This window comes from Trichechus manatus, unplaced genomic scaffold (assembly GCF_000243295.1).
Source record: "Trichechus manatus latirostris isolate Lorelei unplaced genomic scaffold, TriManLat1.0 scaffold00087, whole genome shotgun sequence".
Classification (NCBI taxonomy): domain Eukaryota; kingdom Metazoa; phylum Chordata; class Mammalia; order Sirenia; family Trichechidae; genus Trichechus; species Trichechus manatus.
The window spans coordinates 5,988,501-6,006,500 of NW_004444023.1; the positions used below are offsets into that span (position 1 = coordinate 5,988,501).

Here is an 18,000-nt window from a genome sequence, read left to right on the forward strand (position 1 = left end):
TCCTGGTATTACCTTCACTCCCTGGACACGATTGGAGCTATATAGTATTGTGGAAGATTTTCCTGATAAGGGAAGACCCTTATAAGTTTGCTGAAGAATTTAGAATCCTTGTTACCTATCAGCCTGGAATCCCTGATTTATATCACTTAGTTCACATGATAACTGGGCCAGGAGATGCTGAACTATGGCCAGAATAGGCCGAATGGAAGTATCCCAGAGATAGCTAGTCTTAAATACAGATAAAATAGCCATGAACTGTTGGAAGACTCACAGATCATGAATAAAAAACTACCTGGAGGCCATTCCCAAGGCCTTTCCTCCATTAATTGATTGGACAAAAATTTTCTCCCACAAACAAAAGAAAGATGAGAGTGTTTATGATTATCAGAGCTGCTTACATCAAAAATTCTGTAAATACTCTGGGATGTCTCTATCTGCCCCTGGTGTTTCAGTAGCTTTTAATGCTCTTTTTATATCTGATCTCAAAACTGAGATCTCAACCTTGGTAAAAAGGACACCAATTAGACTGGGAGACAGCTCATATTTTTGAATTAACTAACTTGGCTTACAAACTTTCCCAAACTCTTGAAGCTGAACAGATCTCCAAGGCTAATAAATTAAGGACTCTTCAATTGCAACTATTACAGTCTTCCAGCCAGAAGAAAAATGTTAAATCCTCCCATGGTTCCAAAGCTGGTGTCTGCCATTATTGTAAAAAACCAGACCACTGGAAAAATTAATGTTACAAATTAAAAAACAAACTAAAGACTTCACCACAAGGCACCCTCAACCTGAATTATAATGAAGAGGCTCCGGAGAAAAACCGGATTTTTCCTATGGTGGCACTGAACTCACAAGAGGAAACCACTGTATGTGTTAATGGAGAACTTTGCCAGTTTTTAATTTACACTGGAGTCACCATGTCTGCTATTAACTCCACTTCCTTATACTATCCCCTGCCCCAGAGTACAAAAACCCCCAAAATAGTGGGGAGTCACTAATCAAGAAAAGGTATAAACTCATTCCAACCCTATTTCTATATCCCTTGGCCCTATTGAAGATTTACACCCCTAAGCTCAGTCCTGATGCCTCTGTTAATCTATTGGGAAGGGATTTGTTATCCAAATGGAATTGTCATCTACAATTTAATGAAAAGGGGGAAATATTAAACCTATCAGACGTCCCTAAGTCAGCAGAAACAGATTCTGACTCGGACAGCGTTGAGGAAGAAGCACCTACTTTCTGTATGCAAGCCCTCGTTATACCTGTCCAAAATTTGACTCAGCTCAGTTATTTTCCCCTGGACTTTCTCTCCCAAATCCCTGCAACCTTATTGCCACTGCATCTACAGATGTAGGCTGAGTTCTATAAGCAGAATCAATTAAGTTCCAGGTAGATTTGTCCAAACCTTTACCAAAGATTCCCCAGGACCCACTTAAACAGGAAGCAAAAGAAGGACCAGCTCCCATTATATGTGATTTTCCTTCTAAGGGTTTGATTGCCCCTTGTACCAGTGCTTGTAATATCCCAGTCCTTCAAGTAAAAAGTGAAATAATAGGGGCTGGAGATTCGCTCAGGATTTGTACGCAATCAACCGCATTATTATTCCTAGGTTGTCATTAGTCTCTAATCCTTATCGTTTACTTTTCTAATGTCCCTCCAGATACAAATCATTTCACTGCTGTAGATCTTTGTAGTGCCTTTTCCAGCATTTTCGTATATCATGAAAGTCAGTACTTGTTTATATTCACCTGGGAGAAGCAACAATTCACCTGGACTGTAATGCCACAGACCCAAAACAAATCCTAAACCCATTGCTGTAGAGTTGAGTCTGACTCCTAGTGACCTTCTAGGACAGAGTAGAACTGCCACATAGGGTTTCCAAGGAGTGGCTGGTGGAGTCAAACTGCCGACATTTTGTTAACAGCCAAACTCTTAACCACTGTGCCACCAGGCCTCCAAATCACCTACTTATTTTTCTCAGATTTTACATGCAAACTTACAACCTTTACGGTTTGCTAACAAATCCACCTGGCTGCTGGTGGACATAAAGTCTCCAAAGAAAAATTACAGTTCGTGCAGACTTCTGTAAAATATCTGGCTTATTTAATCTCTGAAAAGATCATCTCCTTTGATCTCAGGTGGAAGGAGGCTATTCTTGTTTTTCCTATACCCAAAGGAAAAGACAACTGCGAGGACTCCTAGGACTCTTGTGGCAATTGCTGCACCTGGATTCCCAATTTTTTCTCTATTGGCTCAGCCCTTGTATAAATACTTCAAAACCTCTAAACCAGATACATTTCAAATTTTGCTGGAAGACCAACGGGCTATAAGTAGATTAAAAGAGGCCTTAATGAATATAACTTTTTTAGGTTTTACCAATTATCACTTAGATTTCTCCTTATTCATATATGAAGTATCTGGAAATATGCTGAGTGTACTTGCACAAAGACATAGTGGGCAACAGAGACCTGTAGGCTACTATAGCCTACAGGTTGATTCAGTAGCGAGAGGATGATACCTTTCCTGCCTTAGGGCTGTGGCTGTAACCGCTAAACTAGTAAAAGCCACTGTGGTCATAGTACTAGGCAATTTTTAATATGTTTATGTATCTCATGCTGTATCTGCAATATTAAATTCTGTTTTAACACAGCATCTATCTGCCAGCTGACTTATTTCTTATGAAGTTCTCCTTTTGGCAGCTTCTGTCCTTAGGCTGCACTCTGTAGCTTGTCTGAATCCAGCTGCTCTTCTCTCTGTGACTGATACAGACCACTATCATGCTCGTGACTATTAGAACTTAACAGAACAGCTTTTAATCCCTCGGAAAGACTTGGCCTAATATTGTTTGTGGATGATTCCTATTTAAAATCTAATTCCATCAGTCCTCATCATCAAGCTGGATATGCTGTTACCACTTCTTCCGAAGTCCTTGAAAGTCAGGCTGTCCCTGAAGCCGCTTCAACCCAACAAACCAAATTGATTGCCTTCACCAGGGCTTGTAAAATTGCTTCAGGAAAATCTGTTACTATGTTTAAAGGCAGTAGGTATTGCTTTAGAGTTGTACCTGATTTTGGCATGTTACAGAAGTAAAGAAGATTTTTAACCATAAAATATAGAGCTTTAGTAGCAAATTTCTTAGAAACTCCCTTACCTCCCTCCTGAAATTGCTATGATTGAAAATACAAGGTCACCAACAAAGAGAGTACCCCAAATTAAAGAAATTAGAGGAAATAATAATAAATAACTAGAGGAAATAATCTTTCTGATATGGCAGCCAAATGAACTGCCTCTGATATTGAGTTGATTCCTACTCATAGTGACCCTGTGTACAACAGAACAAAACACTGCCCTGCCTGGACCATCCTCGCAATTGTTAAATTTGAGCCCACTGTTGCAGCTACTGTGTCAATCCATCCTGTTGAGAGTTTTTCTCTTTTTTGCTGACCCTCTGCTTTACCAAGCATGATGTCTTTCTCCAGGTACTGGTCCCTCTTGATAACATGTCCAAAGTATAGGAGATGAAGTCTCAACATCCTCGCTTCCAGGGAGCACTCTGGCTTTAATTCCTCCAAGACAGACTTGTTCATTCTTCTGGCAGTCCATGGTATATTCAGTATTCTTCAGCAAATGCATCAACTCTTCCATCTTCGTTGTTCATTGTATAGCTTTAACATGCATATGAGGTGATTGAAAATATTATGGCTTGGGTCAGGTGCACCTTAGTCCTCAAAGTGACGTCTTTGCTTTTTAACACTTGAAAGAGGTATTTTTGTAGCAGATTTGCTCAATGTAATATGTTGTTTGATTTCTCAGCTACTGCTTCCATGGGCATTGATGTGAATCCAAGTAAAATGAAATCATTGACAACTTCAATATATTCTTTGTTTATCATGATGTTGCTTATTGGTACAGTTATGAGGAATTTTGTTTCCTTTATGTTGAAGTGTAATGTGTACTGAGGGCTGTAGTCTTTGATCTTCATCAGTAACTGCTTCAAGTCCTCTTTGCTTTCAGCAGGCAAGCTTGTGTCATCTGCATATCGCAGGTTATTTAATGAGTCTTCCACCAGTCCTTATGCCAAGTTCTTCATGTAGTCCATCTCCTCAGATTATTTGCTCAGCATACAGATTGAATAAGTATGGTGAAAGGATGTGACCTCAACACACAGCTTTCCTGATTTTAAACCATGCAGTATCCTCTTGTTCTGTTCAACTGACTACCTGTTGGTCTATGTAAAGATTCCTCATGAGCACAATTAAATGTTCTGTAATTCCCATTCTTCGCAATATTATCCATAATTTGTTAAGATCAACACAGTCTAATGCCTTTGCATAGTCAATAAAATACAGGTAAACATCTTTCTGGTATTCTCTGCTTTCAGCCAGAATCCACCTGACATCAGCAATGATATCCTTCATTCCACATCTTCTGAATCCAGCTTGAATTTCTGGAAGTCACCTGTCCATGTAGTGCTGCAACCGCTTTTGAATGATCTTCAGCAAAATTTTACTTGCATGTGATATTAATTATATTGTTCGATAATTTCAGCATTTCTGTTACATCACCTTTCTCTGGAATGGGCACAAATATGGATCTGTTCCAGTTAGTTGGCCAAGTAGCTGTCTTCGAAATTTCTTGGCATAGACGAGTGAGCAGTTCCAGTGCCGCATCTGTTTGTCGAAACATCTCAGTTGGTATTCCATCAGTTTCTAGAGCCTTGTTTTTTGCCAATGTCTTCAGTGCAGCTTGGACTTCTTCCTTCAGTACCATTGATTCTTGATCATATACTACCTCCTGAAGTGGTTGAACGTCTACCAGTTCTTTTTGGTACAGTGATTCTGTGTATTCCTTCCATCTTCTTCTGATGCTTCCTGCATTGTTCAATACTTTGCCCATAGAATCTTGCAAAATTGCAACTCAAGGCTGGAATTTTTTATTCAGCTTCTGCTTGAGAAACGCTGAGCGTTTTCTTCCCTTTTGGTTTTCTAACTCAAGGTTTTTGCACATTTCCTTAAAATACTCTACTTTGTCTTCTCTAGCAGCCCTTTGGAATCTTCTTTTCAGCTCTTTTACTTCATCGTTTCTTCTGTTTGCTTTAGCTACTTGACATTCAAGAGCCAGTTTCAGAGTCTCTTCTGACATTCATTTTGGTCTTTTCTTTCTTTACTGTCTTTTAAATGACCTTTTGCTTTCTTCATGTATGATGTCCTTAATGTCATCCCACAGCATGTCTGGTCTTCAGTCATTAGTGTTCAATTCTTCAAATGTATTCTTGAGATGGTCTCCAAATTCAGTTGGGATATACTTGAGGTTGTATTTTGGCTCTCGTGGACTTGATCTAATTTTCTTCAGCCTCAACTTGAACTTGCTCATGACCAATTGATGGCCTGTTCTGCAGTCGGCCCCTGGCCTTGTTGTGACTGATGATATTGAGCTCCGCCATTGTATATTCTTTATTTCCAACTTTCGCTTTCCAATCACCAGTAATTATCAATGCATCTTGATTGTGTGTTTGATCAATTTCAGACTGCAGGGATTGGTAAAAATCTTCAGTTCCCTCAACTTTGGCATTGGTGGTTGGTGAGTAAATTTGAATAACAGTTATATTAACACGTCCTCTTTGTAGGTATATGGAAATTATCCTATCACGGACAGCATTGTACTTCAGGATAGACTTAAAATGTTCTTTTTGACAATGAATTCGATACCATTCTTCAGTTTGTCATTCCCGGCATAGTAGACCATTTAATTGATTCAGAATGGTCAATACCAGTCCATTTCAGCTCACTAATGCATAGGATATTGATCTTTATGCATTCCATTTCATTTTTGACAACTTCCAATTCTCCTAGATTCATACTTCGTACGTTCCATGTTCCGATGATTAATGGAAGTTTGCAGCTGTTTCTTCTCATTTTGTGTCGTGCCGCGTCAGCAAATGAAGGTCCCGAAAGCTTTACTCCATCCACATAGTTAAGGTCGACTCTACTTTGAGGAGGAAGCTCTTCCCCAGTTGTATTTGAAGTGCCTTTCAACCTGAGGGGCTCATCTTCTGGCACTATATCAGACAGTGTTCTGCTGCTATTCATAAGGTTTACACTGACCAATTTTTTCAGAAGTAGACTACTAGATTCTTCTTCCTAGTGTGTTTTAGTCTGGAAGCTCTGCTGAAACCTGCCCACCATGGGTGACCCCTCTCGTGTTTGAAATACCAGTGGTAAAGCTTCCAGCATCACAGCCACACACAAGCCACCACTGTACAACAAACTGACAAACACGTGTTGGATCTTTATTTTACTAGCCTTACTGTGTGCCCGTAGTCTTATTTCAAGCTTTAGAGTCTGCTAAATATGGGACGGTTGTCTATTTATAACAACCTTTTAGCCAAAACCTGGTTTAAACAAGCCAATCGATCCATCCCGTCTCCCCATATTAATATTAGAAGGAACGTGGTCTGTGTGCTCTATGGATATATTTTCTTATGTAGAGGGTCAAATCACCCCCTGTTAAAGGAACCAACCCTATCCAATGAACCCGAGGCATTACCTTGTTTCAACAGTGAGAATATGCAAGATTAGTACACTTTAGGTATTATGGGATATCCTCTTAGATATCTACTCCCAAAGTGAACGTGTAGACTGGACTACTGATTTAAGGATCTTCACTTGGAACAAAAGAGATTATATGGCAAATCATAACCCAGTAACTAAAAAACCAGGTACAGGATGGGTATTCCTTCCAGCACTCTTACCCAAATATGATATTCCTAAACTAGAAAAGTCTATTTTCAATTTATCTGTTACAATGGCTCAAATTGCCGATAACATTGCAGATAGAATGGCTACACAACAAAGATCCTTAGAATCTCTTGTTAAAGCTGTGTTAAATAATAGAATAGTTCTTGACTTTCTTTTGGACCAACAAAGAGGAGTCTGTGCCATTGCAAACACTCCCTGTTGCACCTGGATAAATGCCACAGGAGAAATGGAACAAGATATTAGAAAGGTTCACCAGAAAGCTACTTGGTTACATTCAATACTCCTCTTACCTGATTCACCCCTTCTAGATATCTTTAGTTGGCTTCCTTAAAGGATTCGTTACTAGTTGTGTTCTATTTTATAAGCTTGATTAATTTTGCTAATTGCTTTAATAACTATTATAAGTTTGATTACATGTTGCATGAAATGCTTATCTGATGCTTCTTGCCGGCAAAGAATCCCTATCTCTATGCAGATGGTTATTTTCTGACCTCTGCCTCATAGGAATCAGCTTTGGGCTCTTGATCTTGAGTCTTCTTCCCCCTTGTAAATTTAAACGAAGTCAGATGCCCCCGCCATGCCAAGCCATTTTTACCATTGGTGTCAGGAGCAGGATTCGTTGCAATGACTCCAGGTTCATGGTATCATGGGACTTTGTAAAAGAAAGAATGAAGGGCATGGGAAATGAAACTTTTGATTCTTGGGTGGTTTCTTTTGTTGTTGTTATCTGTAATGGCTGAAGGGAAAGTAAGAGATGGTGCCCTGCAGCTGGGGTAGTAATGAAAAGATGGGCTGAGTCTGGACATTTTCCACTGGCACTCATTGACCTAGCCCACAGCGGCTTGGGATGAGAGAGACAGAGAAGGGGCTGGTTGGTCTGAAATTAAAGGAAATGTGTGGACTTCTCAGCCTACAGCTGGTACCTGTTGACCTAGCTTGGATGGCTAAGGATGAGCTGACCAGAACCTGACCTAATGAAGGGAAAGATGTTCGACGCTGTGAGCTTGTGTAGATTGCTGCAGTTTGATGACTTGTTCTGGACTGGACTTCGCTTATAGATGCAGATGATCAAAGTTCCAAGCAGAACAGAAGATTCTGCAGATCAAGGAACATGCTTGTCTCCTCAGATTACTGGTTTGATAGGGGTGGGCAATTCAAACATTGGCTATCTAAAACAGTGAGGGAGAGGATAAAGACATGAAGTGGCTGGCTTATGTGGTTTCCTGGGTGTGCTTAGACTCAAAATAAGGGGGACAATGGAGAATCACTACTGAATAGTTTCCTGTTTTCCTGATGGGTCTAGGTAAGAAAAGGTGAGGAAAGATGCTGATAGGATTATATGATTCAGTTGTGAGTGTTAATTGTTAACAGGGTTAAACCATGGTCTTGCAACTCCCACCCAGGTGATTGGGCAGGACTGTGTGATAGAGTAATCCAAAGGAATTGATCAGTTTACCTTAAAAGAGAACCAATTCCAGCACAGAGGAGAGAAGCCCACCACCAGCAAGGAAGGAGAGAATGGCAGCAGAGACCCGGCAGCAGGAGATGGCGTGGTAGGCTTCCCAGCCCATGGAGAGAGAAAGCTGAGTGCCTTTGGGCAGAGACTGAGGGTAAGGGAGAGGCGTGCCTGCGAGCACGGCTGGGAAGAGGCTATCCTCATTGAAGAACTGTATCTTGAGTGCTCCTGAACCTGCGTTTTAACTGTTACTTCCCTAGTAAACCCCATATTGTGATTATGGTGTTTGAGTTCTGTATAGCCATTGCAGTGAATTATTGAACCCAGCAGAGAAATAGAGAGTGCTGTGTAGGGACGGTGAGACTGCAGCACGCCCGCCATCTTGGATAGACAAGAAGTTGTGTCCGCCATCTTAAGTGATATAGGAACTGATTCCCTGTCGTTAAGCTATCTCCTTATCAGGTATGTTCCCTGTTCCCAGCTCAGTTGAGAAAAACAAGATACTGGGATCGCAGGTCCAGCTAAAACTGGCAAGAACCAAATCTAGCCTGCCTGACATGTGCAGTACCAGCAATCATGTCCTTTAGACGACCTATTGATGTCAGAGGCCAAAAAACACACCCCTGTCTATGTTCCGGACGCGGCAAAATGCCATCTTTGTGGTCCCCCCCTTCAGTCTTAGGTGCAAAAGACCGGACCACCCCAGGATTGCGTTTTTGGGCCAAGCCAATCAGCAAGCTGCCCTTGCTTTAAGGTGTTTCTGAGGACCACAAACCCAATTTACTTTATCCATATAAACCCCCTGAGCCATCATTCAGGGAGTCACCTTGGCGACATGAGTCCTGGTGTGCTCCTTTACTTGACCAACCAAATAAAGCTTCTTCTTTTGCTTTCACCAGTTTTATGTCTTTGTAGCCATCCCAAGGAGACTTACTATGAGTATCGGGCACTTAGTTGAATTGGCTTTTCGGGTTTATAACAATAGAAACAGAAGGTGCAAGATGCCAAAGATTGAGGGGCCAAAAGGCAGGCAGGTTTGCTGATGACAACTACAAGGAGGCCCAAACAGATAAAGAAAAGGAGGGCCTCCAGTAGGGAGAGCGTGTTGCAAGATTCCCTTGGGCAAAGACCTGTGTGCCTATTGTAAGGAAGAAGGCCACTGGAAGAAAGAGTGCCCAAAGCTGTCGAGGTAAAGCACAGGGACCACTCAGCTGCCAGCCTTAAGCTTAGAGGAAGACTCTGATTAGAGGGGACAAGAGGCAGGCCCTCCACCTGAACCTCTGGTTATAATGAATGTGGAGGGAAAACTAAGTTTTTGGTGGACACTGGTGCCACCCACTCAGTCTTAACCAGCGGGTCCAGCCTCTAAGAAAAAGATTTCTGTGGGGGGAGTATCGGGGAAAGAAGATACCAGACCTTTTCTCCAACTTTTAACCTGCTCTCTCCTGGGAAAGGCAAAGACCCTGACTCATTCCTTTTTGTATATGCCTGAATGGCCTGTCCTGTTGCTGCAGAGGGAACTGCTTAGTAAATTACAAGCTGAAATCTATTTCGAACAAGGACAGATGCATGTCAGTGTTCCTGCTTAACATGGCTGGAAGACTCATCTCTTACTTTGTCAAAAGACAGAACTTCGTCATCAGGGACAAATGTTTTTCCCAAATCAAAACAAAGGGAGATCAACCCCACTGTTTGGGCTACCCAACGACTGGGACATGCCCACAACCTGGTACCAGTCAAGGTGCAGCTGCTACCCAACATCATACCACCATAGGTCAGGCAGTACTCACTAAACCGAGAAGCCCAGGTGGCCATTCATCAGCTCATTGGTAAGTACCTGGATTTTGGACTTTTGTGAACCTGCCATTCAGCTTTTAACACTCCTTTTTGCCAGTCAAGAAGAAGGATGAGACATACCATTTTGTCCAGGACCTGTGAGCCATTAACCTGGTAACAGTCACCATACATCCGATGGTGGCTAACCTTTGCACTTTGCTTTCAACCCTGTCACCTGCTTGGAGTTGGTTCTTGATTTTAGATCTAAAGGATGCATTTTTCTGCATCCTCCTGGACTCAGAAAGCCAAGAGATATTTGCATTTTAGTGAGAGGATCCAAATTCCAGACAAAAACAGCCATACTGCTGGACTGTTTTCCCACAAGGGTTTAAAAATTCCTGGACTTTGTTTGGTACCACCTTGGCCAGAGAGCTTAAGAGACCAATACTGACTAATGGGGTCCTTCTGCAGTATCTGGACAATCTCCTTATTGTAAGTAATAACGAATTTGCTTGCAGTATTAACACAGTGACTGTTCTAAACTTTTTGGCAGAGGCCGAATACCGAGTATCCAGGGAAAAGGCTCAGATTGTGAAACAAAAGGTTATTTATTTAGAATTCATGATCAGTGCAGGGCAATGATAGTTACAGCCTGAAAGGAAACAGGCCATTTGCAGGCTTGCCCCACCCAAAAACCACAAGCAACTGTATGGGTCTTTAGGAAAGGCAGGATTCTGTAGAATTTGGATCCCAAATTTTGACATGCTAACTAAACTCTTATATACCCTTTTAGAAGGGAAGGAGACAGATCCATTTATCTGGACTAGCCAAGAACATAGAGCATTTGAACAAGTCAAAAAGGCCTTACTAGAAGGCCCGACCCTAGGTTTGCCTGATTTCCACAAGCCCCTTGATTTGTTTGTGCGTGAACACCAAGGAATTACAGCGAGAGTACTCACCCAACATCTAGGGTCCTAGAGACGCCCTGTGGCTTATTTTTCCACGACTTCAGACCCAGTAACTCAAGGATGGCCAGCTTTCCTGAAGGCGGTAGCAACAACTGTCCGAGTGCTAAAAGCTGCAGAGAAACTCACTCTGGGACAGCCAGTGCGACTATATACCACTCACTCAGTTCTGACAGTCTTAGAACAGAGAGGCAATCACTGGTTATCTCAAAACTGGATGACCCAGTACCAGGCTGCCCTTGAGGACAATCAAGATGTCCAAATTCAGCCTGCAACCATTCTGAATCCAGCCACTCTCCTCCCTACCTTGCATCTTAGTGACCCTGTACATCATGACTGTGTTCAAACTGTCGACCTAGTGTATACCAGTTGACCCGATTTGCAGGACGGGCCCCTGGCTGAAGCCAATCTTGAACTCTTCACAGACGGGAGCAGCTTTGTAGAAGGTATACAGCAGAAGGTGAGCTACACAATCGTTAGTCTTACCGCAGTCCTGGAAGCGAATGCTCTCCCTAGTGGCACCGCAGCCCAGAATGCCGAGCTGATCCAAGCTCTGAGACTGGCCAGCGCAAAGCAGACAAACATCTACACGGACTCGAAGTAGTATTTTCGGTTTTACATGCAATGGGGCACTTTGGAGGCAGAGAGGGCTGTTGACTTCAGCAGGGAAAGAGATTAAGCATAGCCAGCAAATATTGCTACTCCTTGAAGCAGTCCTGCGAGCAGAAGCTGCGGCTGTAATCCATTGCAAGGGACATCAGCAAGAGAGGCAAAGTGAGCTACAGGAGCTGTTACACCTGTAGTAATAGCAGCTCTCATTCCCCAATTCCCAAAACTAAGGGACAGTCCAGGATGTACAGAAAGAGATGAATATACAGGTAATAAATGGTAACTCCAAAAAAGGAAAAATGGTATTGTACAACAGATAGATAGTTACTCCTCCCAAAAGAAAAAATCCCACAGGTCTTAAAAGAATTGCATGAGGCTACCCACCATGGGAGAGAAAGCCGTGTATGATTGGGTGCAACAACACCTAGGGGTGAAGGCATCCAAGCAACAATAAAATCCATTACCCAGCAATGTGTTACTTGTCGGAAGAATAATCCAAAAACATTTGTCATGGCACCACCTGGAACACAGTATCATGGAAAGAAGATTGGCAAGTAGACTTCATAGAGATGCCACAAGCACCAGGTAATTACAAATATTTGTTAGCCTTTGTAGATACTTTTTATAACTGAGTAGAAGCTTATCTTTGTAGGATGGAAAAAGCTACAGAAGTAGAAGTCATTCCTAGATTTGGCCTACCACAGTCAATTGGAAGTGACAGCAGATCTCACTTCACTGCCATGGTAACTCACCTTGTAGCTTCACATCTTGGCATCAGAAGGTATTTCCATAGCACCTGGAGACCACAGTCCAGTGGAAAAGTAGAAAGAATGAATAAGACACTGAAAACACATACAGCCAAAATATGTCAAGAAACTAAATTAGTTTGGACAAAAGCTCTCCCTATGGCTCTGGTCAGGGTAAGAGTTGCTTCTAGAACTAAGCTAAAGGTAAGTCCCTTTGAGCTTACCTATGGGCTCCCTGTTGGTCTGTAACTATACTGAATCTGACTTAAGTGCCATGAATATAGCTAATGATTCGGGAGCTGATTGTATTCAGGAACAAGGTAAATTGTTTATAAAACAATATCTATGCTTAGCAGGAGAAACTCTTGAATCTCTCCCCAGGTACACCAACACCACCTGACAGACTGTCCCGCTACCTGAAGTACCACTTCACACTGCAAAGCCTGGAAGCTGGGTGTGAATCAAAGTCTGGGACAGAACAACGCTAACAGAGGAGTAGAATGGACCTTATGAAGTGTTACTGTCCACACTGACAACTGTCAAAGTCAGTGGAAAGGGAGCTTGGATCCACCATACCAGGATCAAACCAGCACCTGTCCCAAATCTTGAACAGTAGACCCAGCAGAGCTGTGACAACTAGGAAGCTGAACCAGTAGGAGAACTGAAATGGCTTTTTTAAAAAAAGAAAACAGATAAGTGACTTACGATGCCCATTGAGTGTTGTCCCCTAACTGTTGTCTAGCTGTTCTGTGGGTTCTCTTTATCATTCTATTATTATTAGATGAACTTTGTGTCTTTCCACAGGGGTATAATTATTTTCTTTGCCCCTGAACTATCATGCACCCACCGCCTGCAACTACAATTTGTCTTATAGTACTGTTAGTTGCAATACGGTTTATCATCTTCCTGATACTTGAATGCCCCACCAGTCCAGTGTGCCCCCTTCTGTTCTGGTGCAAACATTGAGTTACCTAACCTTAGTTAGCCTATTTTACTTCCTATTCGAGAATATTGTTCTGTAAGTTTTAATAATAGTTTTTTTCCTTGTTATCTGAGCTTTATGTTCTACCAAAGCTGTACAATCACTCCCTTTACTATCGCTAAGTAAACTTGCGCACCTCTCTTCCCACCATGTTGCTCCTTATTCTGGTAGCTTTCCTATTTTACCTTGCCCTTACAACTCCTACTCCTTGGACTACTAATAGTTTGTTCCAGCTAACTAAGGCTGCCAGCAGATGGGGCCCAGCTAACAGACTACTGAATTTGCCACCACCTCTCGCATGTTGCTAACTTCACCCTCCTCCTTGGTATTCCTGTTCGAAATTATTCTTCTGTGCCACCACACACCACAAATTACATCTGGACAAGCCCCAAGATGTTAGCAAAGTTAGAATCCTCACCTGCCTATGCTTTCAGTGTTACACCTTTCTCTAATGTGTCTTATACCCTTTATACTCAGTTATCAGGGAGAGCTGGCATACATCGTATACCTGAGGGGTCCACCTGGAAATTTTTCCTCATGAACACCTGGGCTTAACTGAGGCCATGAAAAACTGCTCCAAAGTTAATGATTTCCACCCTCTATGGTGCAATATATATTCTGATCTTGGTACTCAATACAGTCTAATAATCGGACACCGAGAGATAAATTCCTAGTTACAGCAGGCCAGCTGCATCCTTGCTGACCTCACTCTTGGCCAGGCCATTTGTCCACCTATGGGGCACATCTGGTTATGTGGAAAGAGCCTCACACTCTCAAAGCCCAGCCTCATCCAATAAATTTACAGCAAATATGGGCATTACAGTGCCTTAATCCTGTTCTACAGGTGAGGGAGTGCACGTTAGGGTTTCTCAGCCCTCACATTACACTACACAATAACACCCAGAGCCCTGTCTCCCAAGGAGGGGTCTCGTCAACTGGATTTTAGGATGGACTACCAAAGCTACTGGACAAACCATCACCTGGGTTGGCATAGCACAACATGAATTTATGTTGGGTAACCTGACGGACACTATTGAAAAAATTGCCAGTAGCACGGGTGCTGCCATCTCAGAGCAACAGAAATCTCTTTACTCTCTGGCAGGTATGGTCCTTGACCATCGCGTTTCTCTCAACTACCTCTTAGCTAAAAGAGGAGGAGTTTATGTTAAACAGAACACCTCCTGCTTCATGTATATCAATACCTCAGGAATAGTGGAAATGAACGTCCAAAACATTTTTGAACAAGCCAAGTGCCTACATCATCTAAAACAAACTTTTCTAGAGTCTAGTTTCAACTCTTCTGTTACTGGTTCCTGGGCAAGTACCATTTTAAGCTGGATATGGCCCATAGTGGTTCCAGTCATTATTACACTGATCATCTGTATTTTAGGTCTGTGCGTTCTAAGCTTATTAAGAGATTATATTACTTCCCTTTCCTGGTGGGTACATTTACAGATGGTTTGGGGTGGTTTTGCCCCCGTACCCTCCACTGGCCCAGGTAAAGCCTGTTCCCAGTTTTATGCCAATGCCCCTGTTCAGCTTGAAGAAGTTACAGAAGAATTACCTCTGGCCCAACTCCCTGTAAAAGTCAAAATTTGGACTATTATCCAAATCCTGGAAAGAAAAGGGAATGAGACCAGCAGCACACCTGCTATCTTGGATAGGCAAGGAGTTGTGCCCGCCATCTTAAGTGATGTAGGAACTAACTCCCTGTCTTTAAGTTATCTCCTTATTAGGTATGTTTCCTATTTCTGGCTTAGTTGAGAAAAACAAGAGACTGGGGTCACAGGACTAGCTAAAACTGGCAAGAACCAGATCTGGCCTGCCTGACATGCAGTACCAGCAATCGCGTCCTTTAGATGACCTATTGATGTCAGAGGCCAAAAAACACCCCCACCCCGTCTATGCCCTAGATGTGAGCAAAATGCCATCTTTGTGGCCCCTCCTTCCAGACTGAGCAGGTGCAGAAGCCCGGGGAATGCCTTTTTGGGCCAAGCCAATCAGCAAGCTGACCTCACCTCAAGGAGTTTCTGAACAACCCAGACCCAATTTACTTTACCCATATAAACCACCTGGGTCATTGTTCAGGGAGCCACCTTGGCAACATGAGTCCTGGTGTGCTCCTTTACTTGGCCAACTAAATAAAGCTTCTTCTTTCGCTTTCACCAGTTTTGTGTCTTTGTAGCCATGCTGAGCAGACCTGGACTCATCCAGTTACAGACGATCGGTGTCAGAATTAGTAAAGATGGTAGAGAGAGGAAGTGTGTCCGACCTCTACCTCATAAGAATCAGCTTTGTCCTATTGATCTTGGTTCCCCTTCCCTCTTATGGGGTTGGAGGAGGTCAGACACTGCCCCCATTCTGTTTTTACATGGAGTTAATTGTGATTGTGAAAACTAGTTGTACAAGCAATAACTGTGGAAAAGTGGACTCTGGGTGGCACTTGTGGACTGGAGTACGGTGGCCAAATCTAAAGTCCCTTAATGGTTTTGCTATGCTGATACCTTGAGAGAGGATCAGAGCAAGGGAATAATCTTCTCTCAGTTAAATTTTATCGGCAGCCAGAGAGGGTGAAGCCGAGTCGACTTTTGGAGAACCTCACCAGATCAGATGGATTACTGCAGCAGACCTGAATGGCTGGTACTTCTCACCCTGAGGACTCTTTGCTCTACTGAAGGACTAATTGTTAATGACTGTTTTGGACTGGTAAAATGATTGGGAGGGGGAAGTTAATCCTTCAGGCATGAAAGGGACAATGGCTGGAAGAACCAGGGGATGGCCTGCAGTGCAGTGAATTACTTAATATGGCCTTTCTAGCCACAGTCTTTGTAACTCCCACCAAATGACTGGGTGGGACTATGCAAATGAGGTACTTGTGGCCTAACAAGGGGATTGGATAGCTTTCTAATAATGTCAGTAAGGTTCATGGAACCCTTGAGGACTGGGACCATGCAAATAAGGTGTATGGAATGCTTAATAACGGGATTGGTCAGCTTTGTCATCCCACCAAGCTTAAGAGAGCCAATTCCAGCCAGAAGAAGGAACTCCTACCAAGAAAGAGCTAGGAGTGGAGTGAGTCCTTGTGTTGAGAACCTCCTAGACCCAGGAGACAGGTGCTGTAATACAGAAGACAGAGACAATGGGGCAGCAGTAGTATGAGTGATAGCAGCACGAGATAGCAGCAGAACCAGGAGATGGTGTGGTGGGCTCCCCGGCCCACCAAGTGAGAAAGCTGAGCCCCTTCAGACAGGAGGCTTGCTGGTGGAGTAGGGTACCTCTGGGCACTTATTAGTGGAGCTAGGCTTTCTGACCCATGGAGCTAGAGAGCTAAGTGCCTGTGGTCCAAGGCTCTCTGGTGGAGTAGGATGGAGCTAAAGAGCTTTGTAACACTTGCTTGAGTAGGGCAGAAGCCAGGTCGAGGGCCAGAGAGATGCTTGCCTCTGGGCATCGCTGAGAAGAAGCTGTCCTGATCAAAGAACTGTATCCTGAGCCCTTCCTGTCCTCAATTGTAACCTGTTACTTCCCTAATAAACCCCATAACTGTGAGCATGGTCTGGAGTTCTGTGTGGCTGTTGCAACAATTTATCAAACCTAGCAGAGAAGTAGAGAGTGCTATGGAAGGGATGGCTGGTGTTAGAATTGGTAAAAAGTTTGGAGAAAGGAGAAGGTAATGCCTAACCTTCCTGTCATGTTGTAGGTTTGGAGGACCATCCCATGAGGACAGTCCCTCCTCCACCCTCCCTGAAGGTAAGAAGCCTCGTTCTTACTCCCTGTCCCACCCAGGCCTTTGGGCAACTTCACATCAAATATCTCTGGGATCTAATTCATGTGTAGCACTTGTACTCAGGACTTAAATGCATAAATTGTCTTGTTTATAGTCATGGAAAGCCAGTCACGAGCTGAGTCCAAATCCCAGATCTTTTCTTTATGGGCTTGGAGATGTTGGTCAAGTAATTGCTCTCCTGAACCTCGGTTTCTTTATCTAGGGGTGGCTAGATGGCCTCTCAGCTTCAAGATGCACCTGTAACAAAGGAAGGACTTGGTGAGAGGGCACAAAATGGTCCGGGAGCCCAGGAAACCATCAAAACTTTCCCCAGAGCCAAGGCCCCTCAGATCCCCAGGTGTCAAACTTTCTGAGGTCCCTGTTCTCAGGGGTGATCAGAGCCAGATGCTGGACATCATGGGGGCCCTGGACCTCTGCAGCCAACTCCCAAGTCCTCTTACCTTTGGGACAGAGGCTGAGCTATCAGCTGAGAGTCCGTCAAGAAGGTTATTGTAACCATCTGTCATGGTTTGAATTATGTCCCCCAAAAAATGTGTATAACAATTTGGCTAGGCCATGATTCCCAGAATTGTGTGGTTGTCCTCCATTTTGTGATTGTAATTTTCTGTTAAAGAGGATTAGAGTGGAATTGTAACATCACTCTTACTCAGGTCACATCCCTTATCCAATGTAAAGGGAATTTCCCTGGGGTGTGGCCTGCACCACCTTTTATCTCTTGTAAGAGATAAAAGGAAAGAGAAGCGAGCAGAGAATGGGGGACCTCATACCATCAAGAAAGCAGTGCCAGGAGCAGAACGCGTCCTTTGGACCAGGGCCCCTGCGCAGAGAAGCTCCTAGTCTGGGGGAGCACCGAAGAGAAGGCTGACAGAGAGGAAAACCCTTTCCCCTGGAGCTGACGCCCTGAATTTGGACTTTTAGCCT

General features: G+C 43.3%; 1 non-coding gene across 1 annotated transcript; it reads right to left on the reverse strand.

Annotated features, from left to right (window-relative positions):
* Positions 1-17,397: 17,397 nt before the first annotated feature.
* Positions 17,398-17,485, reverse strand: LOC111821526 (small nucleolar RNA SNORD88). Its single transcript, XR_002824912.1, has one exon. It is a non-coding gene; the product is annotated as a small nucleolar RNA SNORD88 (small nucleolar RNA).
* Positions 17,486-18,000: the final 515 nt, after the last annotated feature.